We start from the raw sequence: 10,401 nt of genomic DNA on the forward strand, positions 1-10,401 counted from the left end.
CATTTCTTTGCCTTTTTGCACCCCGCCCCCTGCCCAGCTCCTTTGTCACAAAACTAGGGGTAAAAAAGAGTTGCCTTTATTCACCACTGCAAATTACTTCCCTCCCATCCTCTGCTCAATTCACTTTAACTAGGTTTTGCATCCGACAGCTCCATGGAAACCGATGTTAATTAAGGTCACCCATTAGCCTGTGTTGCTAAATTCAATGGTTATATTTCTGTCCTCAATTTATTTGATCTATCAGAAGTCCTTGAGCCATAACGTTCGTCTTCGTCAGGCTGATGGCTAGTCCGAACTCCTTGCATGCGTGGGAAAGGCAAGTGACTAGCTGCTGGAGTCCCTCTTTGGAGTGTGATGTCAAGGCTGTGTCGTCAGCGAAGAGCATCTCACGGATGAGCACCTCTTTGACTTTGGTCTTGGCTCGTAGACGGGCCAGGTTGTAGAGCTTGCCATCGGATCTGGTGTGAATGAAGACACCCTCGCTGCAGTCCTTAAAGGCGTATTGGAGGAGCATGGAGAAGAAGATTCCGAACAGCGTAGGCGCGAGGACGCAGCCCTGCTTTACTCCGCTGCTGACTGGGAAGGCCTCAGAGGTTGCGCCGTTGTAGGACACCGTGCTGTGCATGTTGTCGTGAAAGGACATGACCACAGCAAGCAGATGTGGTGGACAGCCAATCTTCCGTAGCAAGCTGAAGAGTTCGCTTCGACTGACCAGATCAAACGCCTTCGTGAGGTCGATAAAGGCGAGGTAGAGTGGTTTATGCTGCTCGTGACACTTCTCCTGCAGCTGGCGTAGGGAGAAGATCATGTCCACTGTTGATCGGCCAGCTCTGAAGCCACACTGGGACTCTGGGTAGACGCGGGAAGCAAGGGTCTGCAGGCGGGCAAGAGCGACCCGGGCGAATACTTTGCCGACGACGCTGAGGAGAGAGATGCCCCGGTAGTTGTTGCAGTCGCTGCGGTCTCCTTTGTTCTTGTACATGGTGATAATGTTGGCGTCTCTCATATCCTGGGGGATGTAACCCTCCTTCCAGCAGCGACAGAGTAGATGGTGGAGCGGCTGTAGCAGGACTGGTTTCCCGCTCTTTAGGATTTCTGGAGGGATTCCGTCGCTTCCTGGTGCTTTCCCGCAAGCGAGGCGGTCGATGGCTTTGCCGAGCTCTGCCGCAGTAGGTGGGGTGTCTAGCTCCTCCATGACTGGTAGGTCTGGGATGGCGTTAAGAGCAGTGTCTGTTATGCTGTTCCTCGTCGCGTACAGCTCGAGGTAGTGCTCGGTCCACCGCCGCATTTGCTGTTCCTGGTCAGTGATGACCTCACCTGTCTTGGACTTAAGGGGGGCGATCTTGGAGGGGATTGGGCCTGTTGCCTTCTTGATACCCTCATACATTCCTCGTGCGTTGCCTATATCGGCGGCTTCCTGGATGCTTCTGCACAGGTTTAGCCAATAGGTGTTGGCACAGTGGCGGGCGGTCTTCTGGACTTTGTTCCTGGCAGCCCATAGAGCTTGAAGTGTACTGGGAGTGGGCGTGACCTTGTAAGCCAGTAGGACCTTCCTCTTAGCCTCGATCACGGGTTCCATTTCTTCCCAGTGAGCCTCGTACCAGTCAGCGTTCTTCCGCTCTTTCTTCCCGTAAGCAATAATGGCGGAGTTGTATATGGCGTCGCAGAGACGTGACCAATTGGATTCGATAATGTCATCTGCCGCCACTCCCTCGCCGAGTGCATCTTCCATCCTGTTGATGAATTGCTGGGTCTTAACTGGGTTGCTGGCACAACTGGTGTTGATGCGTGGGCGACCCTTCATCTTGGAGTGGTGCAACCTCTTCGGCATTATGCGCACCTTGCTTACCACGAGGGCATGGTCCGTGTCGCAGTCTGCACTGTGGTAGCTGCGGGTGAGGAGGGTGCTGCCAATATCCGTTCTTCTGGTGATGACGAGGTCAAGCTGGTGCCAGTGGCGGGAGCGGGGGTGCCTCCATGACACCTGGTAGATCTCTTTGCACTTGAAGAATGTGTTTGTCACGCACAGGCCGTGGTGACACGAAAGCTCAAGCAGTCGCTGACCATTCTCATTGATCTTTCCTCTCCCAAAGTTTCCGAGGCAGGTGGGCCAGGCCATGTGGTCGGCTCCTACTCTTGCGTTGAAGTCTCCAAGGAGATAAAGAGCGTTACTTCTGGGGATCTTGGATAACGCTTCGTCCAGTGCATGGTAGAACTGTTCTTTCTCTTTGGTGGTGGCGCAGAGGGTTGGGGCGCATGCGCTAAGAATGCTGACTGGGCCGAAAGTTGTTGACAATCGGAGGGTAAGTAATCTCTCTGTGCCTCCTGTGGGTGGCTCTATGGAGTTAACAAGCGTGTTCTTCACAGCGAACCCAACACCGTGCTGTCTTGGTTGGTTATGGCTCAAGGCATGGGGACTCCCCCATGCATCACCATCGACGGATACACCCTGGAGGTTGTCAACGATTTCACTTACCTCGGGTCCACCATCTCGAGCTCTCTGTCAGTCGACTTGGAGGTCAACCGGAGAATCGCCAGGGCAGCCAGTTATGGCCAAACTGAACCGGCGAGCGTGGAACAATTCCAGCCTCACTGAGAAAACCAGACTGCGCATCTACCAAGCTTGCGTACTCAGCACTCTCCTCTATGGCAGCGAGACGTGGACCACCTACACAAGGCACGAAAGGAAACTCAACAGCTTCCACATGAGGTGCCTGCGACGCGTCCTGCATGTCGCCTGGCAGGATAAGGTCCCCAACACCGAGGTGCTGAAGCGAGCCAACATGAGCAGTTTGCATGCAGTTCTTAGTGAGAGACGCCTCAGGTGGCTCGGCCATGTCAAAAGAATGGATGCAGGCCGTATTCCCAAAGACCTCCTCTACGGCGAGCTAGCAGAAGGCCAGAGGATGACAGGGCGCCCAAAACTGCGGTTCAAAGACATCTGCAAAAAGGACATGACACAATGCTCCATCAATCTCAACACATGGGAAGTTCAAGCAGACGACCGCCTAGCCTGGAGGCTCGCGGTCAGGCAAGGTACGTCATGTGCAGAGGCTGCGCGCAATGAGGAGGCGGTCCAGAAAAGATCGAGGCGGAAGCAACGTCAACAGCAGCAACAACAGCCATCTGCCTTCACCTGTAACAAGTGCGGCAGGGATTGTCACTCCCGAGTCGGACTGCACAGCCACTCTAGGCGGTGCAGATAGACTCTCAAGAAGCTACGCCATCGTCTCGAGAGACGGACAGCTGCCGCTGCCGACGATCAGAAATCCTTGATACACTGTTCACTACCTACGCCCTTTCTTCCCTCTGCTTCCAGGGAAAGCACCGCAATTACCTCACTGACCACTCCTTTTCAATGGCCTTGACTGCTTTCTCTCCGTGTATCAGCCTCTCAATGTTGTGGTACCCTGGGGTTGAGGCCTTGGTTCTTCTATCTCTTCTATCAACACTTGTTTCCTAGGTGATTTCATGAAGGCTCTAAAGGCCATCTCTTTGTGATCAGTCCCCAAAGCATACCTCCACAACAGACCTCTCTCCAAACTGCAAACTTGTACATCCATCTGCCTCCTTTCCACCTCCACTTGGATGTCTCAGAGTCAGCATGGCCAAAACTAAATGCCCCACCTTCCACCCCAAACCCACTTCACCTCCAGCCTTCCCCTTCTCATACTGAAGGCAGTACACACTTCCAGGTGCTCAGACCAAACTCATGATGCCATCCCTGAGTCTCCTCTCTCACACCCCACATCCAAATCATCAAGTCTTTCTGGCTTAACCTTCAAAATATGTTTAGAGTCTGACCACTCCTTAGACCATTACCACTATCATCTTGGTCTGGATTACCATCATCTCGGTCTGAATTACCATAATCTCTCTTCCCTGGATTACTAAATGGTCTCCATTGTTCTTCTCTTGTTCCCTTCAACTCTTTTTTAAGAGGTTGACAAACTACTGCCTGCTGGCCAAACTGAGCCCACTGGCAGGTTTTGTACCTCCTAAGAGCTAAATGATCAAAGAAATCAAAAGAAGAAGACCATTTTGAGGCACATAAAAAGTATACAACATTCAGACGTTAATGTCCATAAATAAAGTTTTAATGAAACACAGCCACACTCATTCATTTACATATTGTCAGTGGCTACTTTTGTGCTACAATGGCAGAGTTGAATCATCGTGAGATAAAACGCAGAGCCCACAGAACCTAAAACATTTTAGTCTTCTGTACTTTATGGAACAATTTGCCCACCTCTGATATATTCTCAACAGATCTGCTAGAGTGGCCCCTTTAAAACTTAAGTCAGATCAAGTCATTCCTTTGCACAATGTCTCTTAAGTGGCTTTCCAGTTCTCTCAAAGCAAAAGCCAAAGTCCTCACTGTAGCCAACAAGGTCCGTATGATCTGGCCCCGGCCGCCTTACTGTTTCATTTCCTATAACTCTCCTCCTGTTGACTTTGTTCCAGCTGCTCTGTCTTCCTGCTGTTCCTTGATCATGCCAACAGACTCCCTAACCAGACCCTTGGCATTAGCTGATCATTGTCTGCACTGCTTTCCCCCCCAGATAGCTCTATGGACAAATCCCTCACCTCCATCAAGCCCAAAATGGCATCTTTTTAGTGAGTTCTGCACTGACCACGCTACTTAAGATTCTAACGTGTCTCATGCCATAATCACGACTGCCCTTAGCTTGCTCTATTTTTTTTCTATTGCACTTATCATGTCTAAACATATTATACTATATAATTTACTTATCATGTTATGATAAACATGATAGAACACAGGCTCCACAAGGACAGACATTTTTGTTGGTTTTTGTTCACTGATCTAACCCAAAAGTCTAGAACAATCCCTAGCAAATCATAGATGCACAATAAATGTTTGTTGGATTTAAATTGCTTTTCCAATATATTATTGTTCATGACAACTATGATGCTGGGCCCTTAAAATGCATCCTCCGAAATATAACAGCGTATCTGAAAGAGTTTAACTACTTGGCCATTATCTGCTTTACAATATAGTTAGGCATCCTCTGTGGTTAAAAACTAGAGATGGCTTTATATATTCTTAATAGCTATGAGAAAAGTTCCCACAACACACCCTTTCCTCTGTAAGAAGTCTATCTTTTGAGGCATCAATCTTACAGGAGGGATGCACTTGTGGTCAGAAACCTAACGCCTGAAGATCACGGATTCGGTCTAAGCTTCCCTTTTAAAAACCTAGATCACTGGCTACCCACATCCAGTAAGAAGCATTTGAATGAAAACTTTTTGGCTAAACTCATGCAATTATTGAGTACTTACTACATGCAAGCCATGTAAATCAGAGATTTTTGTTGTTGTTTATTGGGATGGTTCCCACTTCTCTTGCTTTGGGGCGCTGTTAGTGCTGCTTCCTTCTGAAGAAGCGTCCTTCTGTAAGCCTTGCTTTTCCTCCTGTAGGCCAACAGAGGACCATGAAGAAGCCAAAGCACAAAACTACCATCCGAGCATGGCTATAGAGAGTGGTGATTTTATAGCATCCTGGGCATTTCACCTCCATGAAGTACGTACTGGGACTCTGCACCAGACGCTTCTTTTTGTGTTTCCTCTTCTCCTGTTCTGGAGAGGGAAGAGGGACGTCCTTAGCGAGAGGCCTGGAGTCGTGGGGAGGACATCACCACCAAAAAGGGCAGAAATTTTTTTAACTATATCCCAGTCTTTAAAAACTTAACATCTAGAGAGGAAGACAGATGTGTTCACAGCAGTATAAAAATTATTACAAAGAGTTTTCTGAATGTTTGCATAGAAGAGTGCTACCCAAAAGAAATATAATGCAGGTCACCACATCATTGTAAATTTTCTAGTAGCCACATTAAAAAAAGGTAAAAAAACAAAAACAAAAAAAAGGTAAAATTACTTTAACATACTTTATTGTTACTTATTATTATACAAAATATGATCATTTTGACACATAATCAATAAGAAAATTATTGAGATAGTAATAAGACAAATAAGTCAGTGTATACTTACAGCACTTTGAAATTTGGAAACTAAATTTTTCTCAGAAAAAAATTGACCTGTATTCAAAGTTCATGAAATATACAGCTGAGAAAAGATTTGTACACCCAAGTTGTTCTAAAAATTTTCCCATAACCAACTATTAGTTTTTTAACTTGAAATTCAATTAATTTACTTTTAAAACTCTGGTTTTTGTGTTGCACTAGCCACGTTTTGCGTGTGCAACAGTCACTGTGGTCAAAGGCTCCCATATTGGACAGAACAGGTTGTAACCAGGATTGCCACACTTTCACGCACCGGGATGGAGAGCAAATATTGTAGGTTTTGCTAGACATACATGCCCCTGGCCTAGAGGATTCTGTCTGGGGGACAGAGAAGTCTTTAAGAAGGTCAAACTTTAAGAAGGTTCCCTCAGCCTTACCCATCACTCTGCAAATAGTCTGTTTATTAAATTCTTAGCTAATCTCTTTGAGTGGGCCATCTGTCCCCTGCCAGCACCTTCACTGACTCAGGTAGATTAAAGCCAGATCATGGAGAGCCTTGTGTGTCACACTGCAAAGTCTGACCTCTATTAAGCAGGCAATGGAGAACATCAAGGATCTTAACATAGGGTTGTATGGGTTGTGTATTGTACTATACAAACATATGTGGAAGCCCTTCCTCTTAAGAAAGGGGCAACAGGACTAAGGAGGATATGAAGGAGGAGGTTGGCAGGGGAGCTATTTCAAGAAGAGAATGAACATGATGTCATACATAGCACAAATGATCATGGTACACACTACTAACACTAGGAGGAGGAAGCATGGTTTGTTGCGCTACTTAACAGAGACTGTCATGGCTATTTAACTCTGAGCTAGAGTTCATATTCACTCCAGTGTTCCTGAGCTCGGTCCATGGCAGCACATCTGGCTCAGCAACCAGTTGTAGCTCAAGGTTCCCGCTTCATCGTTTCCTGATATTAGTCTCTGGTGCTTCTGGGAACTAGATAACCAAGTATAAGAACGACTAGACATTTCCTTCAAGATGTCAAATCCACGTCCTCTGCCAAGTGATACTTTACAGCAGTGCTCCCCAGATGTGTTCACACCATAGCACGCTGAGAATACAGTTGTATTGCAGGCACACCAGTAAAGGAATGAGGCTGCTCTCCACCAGAGGTGGCCGTTACAGAGGCTCTGGTTACCCCTGAGCTCAGCCAGTCGTTCAATATTGAGGCACATTTGCAACTCACTTGAGACATACTAGTTGTGCAGTTCTGCCTTAGAGTGCCAACTCCAGCTGCACAAGTCTCTTCCACTTAGGGGTCCCTCATGAATTATTGTCACCCTCATGCAAGGTGTTTGATCTCATCACAGACATACGACTCCTCCCTTGATCCTCTGAAGCACAGTCAGGGCCACAGCTAGCCCACAGTGTGGACATTTACACAAGTTAGAAAAAGGTGCCCTTGCTCTGGAGGGACATTGCCCAGCACCAGGATGTGACAGCAGCCAGCCAAGATCAGGATTATTTAAGTAAGATTTTATTAAAAACTCATGGGACTAAAGAAATAAGGAGGAAGTGATATCACTCAGTCATTGGCCTTATAAGATGCTGCTTACTCATGCTTCACTTGACTGGAGGCCCACAGAAGACTTGCCTCCTCACCTTGCTGCGGAACTTCCCACCTCCCCTGCCACTCGCTCTGCCCTTATGACCCTTTTAGCTAGGAAATTGACCGTCTGGTCCTAGAGACTGGCTCTTCCCTAAGTAACTTGACCTTCCATGAAAAGTCACACTTGCATGTCAAATATTGTAGCACATTTTCAAGCTCCAATGCTGTACTGAGCTTAAGGATCTATCTTGATGATACCTGGGAGAGCTCATGGAAGATGGGCCAGTTATATGACCTTTCTTGAAGCTTCTATTCCTATTTCTGAATCTAGGCCACTCGGTAGCTAGGCTAATCCCATTAATCCAATAGTGTAATCCACTAACCATAATGTATAATATCAACTCCCTTATCACAATCAATCCTCTGCCTTCCAAGATTGGCAACAGAAAAGACTAAGAAAGCAAGTATAGAAGCTGAATCTTTAAACTTCAGGTACCCTCTTTTGAGGAAGGTCTTACTCACTGGCCAACTTGAATTTAGGCTTGATTTTATTAGGGAATTGACAGAGAAGTTTAGTTTTTACTCTGTATAAAGGAAGCATAAGAGGGCCTCCCATGAGTCAAATACACCTGGAATCAAAGGACTCCCTGACTAATGACACGTCAGATTTGTGTTCATCCAAGTTCCCACCTGCGTCCTAGGTGACTCCAGTTGCTGGACAGACAGGCTCTTCAATAGCAGCCTAAAACCTATCCAGCATATCAAGCCTCAGAGTCAAAATGTGGCAAGGAGTGAGCTTTTCTCCAAGTGTGGGGAAGGTTAACGTGATCTAGAATCAAAGCTCCTCTGTTCCTTGCCAGATTGACCTTTCTGTGAGGAACAAAAGAGAACCTTAGTGAAACATACCTGCGTCACTACTCAGCCAGTCTGTCAAGTCAGATCAGTGAATGAGGTCAAGAACTTGCCAAACTGAAGGGTCATTGTCAACCAGTGGAACAAAGAAGAGAAGGAGGAAAAAGAAAATTAAGCACTTTTGAGCTGAGACATGAGGCACAACCTCCTGCCTAGAGCTGCTTGAAAGTGCGTTTCTTCCCCTTCCTCTTGCCAAAGAATCAGGAGCCCCTCAATGTACTCACAGCTGACTGGCGTGAGCCAGGACAGCATGCCTCCCTCTGAAGGCTGCACCACTGAAGCACAAGGCAGGCACCTCTCCTTGGCTGTCCCCAAGTGTGATTGACGGGTTTCCTATGCCCCTCACCCTTAGATGCCATTCTCTCAACCAACACACTATGATAAAGACTAATAGCTCTGCTGCCGATCCATGACCAGGGAATACAAAACCACGGCTGACCAATGGGTGGGCCTGAAATTCAGTTCTGTTCTTTACCTTCTGAAGTCTACTTTTTGACATCTGAAACTCATTACGGTGCTTCAAAATTCAAGGGCCATCAATTTCTTCCCTATTTCCTAGCCACAAGCCCTACACAGCAGAGGCTGTGATATCATTCTTTATAGGATCACATCCCTGAAAGTAGCTCCCTAACCCATCAACATCTTTAAGGAGATGGCAGCAGTAGAAAGACTCATCATTCCTATTATACGAATTACGCCACCACCTCCTGCTATCTCCCGTGAAGAACCAAAGACAGCCCATTTTTGGTTTCAAATAGCAGTGTTTCCCTTCCCCTTGCAGGGAATGATACTTGTTCTCCAGTGGAAGTGAGGCTGATACAAGCTCCCAGGGCTATCCTAAGTGTAGGTAGGGACATTGTGATTGTTATGAATTTTGACTGGTATTATCCCCACCCCTTTCCTTTTGGAAATAGTCATTTTCTTAATGGAAATAAATCATGTTATCCTCTGCTTTTAACTCTCCAATAGACTCCCACTGTACTCAGCATATAACCCAATGTCTGTATCACGAGGGCCTACTTGCTAGCTCTTTCCTAATTCTCCAGCCTCATCTTCTGTCACTCTTCCTCCTGTTTATGACACTCCAACCATACTGCTTCCTTCAACGCTTTCATTCAAGAAATACACACTGATCCCTGACTGTTATGGCTCAGTGGGTTGAGCATCGTCCAGAAAGCCAAGGGGTTGCCAATTTGATTGCCGGTCAGCGCATGCCTGGGCTGCAGGCCAGGTCCCCAGTTAGAGGTGTGTGAGAGGTAGCCAGTCATTGTTTCTCTCCCTCTCTTTCTCTGTCCTTCCCCTCTCAAAAATTAAAAAAAGAAAAACAAGGCAGAGATTGGAGTTATGCAGCTATAGGTCAAAAAACACCTGAACCAAGGGAAGACTTCCCTTCCTAGAGCCTTCAGAAGGAGCACAGCCCTGCTAACACCTTGACTTCAAACTCCTCACCTCCAGGTCTGAGAGGATAAATTTGTTATCTTAAGCCACCTGTTTGGTGGCAAATTGCTATGGCAGCCCTAGGAGACTAATACACTAGCCCAAAGCATGCTTGTTCTGTGCCAATACCTGTGTTAGGCAGTTTGCATTCCTTTTCTCCTTTGTTCATGGGAAAACATCCTTGCAAGAGACAGAATGAGAGAGAGAGAGACAGACAGAGAGACAGAGAGGTTTTGGAGTTGAGGGGCCCCATGCAGGCAGACTTGTGCTAGAACAGGCTTGGGGAGATTACTGATAGACTGTGGGACAACTATAATAGAAAAATCAATAAAATTCCTTTAAAAAAAGAATAGAAAAATAAAATTAAAAATTTTATTTTTAATTTTTAAAAAGAAGTTGCCAAAGTATGTAATGACAGTAGACCCAGCGACATATACTAATTGGACGTGGTAAAAATGAGG

The 10,401-nt window shown here is 46.6% G+C and overlaps 1 pseudogene; it reads right to left on the reverse strand.

The window, feature by feature from the left end:
* Window positions 1–5,322: 5,322 nt before the first annotated feature.
* LOC150017123 (small ribosomal subunit protein eS27-like pseudogene) lies at window positions 5,323–5,566 on the reverse strand (annotated as a pseudogene).
* Window positions 5,567–10,401: the final 4,835 nt, after the last annotated feature.

The sequence above is a fragment of the Furipterus horrens genome, unplaced genomic scaffold, assembly GCF_987537825.1.
Source record: "Furipterus horrens unplaced genomic scaffold, mFurHor1.1.pri manual_scaffold_3, whole genome shotgun sequence".
NCBI classification, from domain to species: domain Eukaryota; kingdom Metazoa; phylum Chordata; class Mammalia; order Chiroptera; family Furipteridae; genus Furipterus; species Furipterus horrens.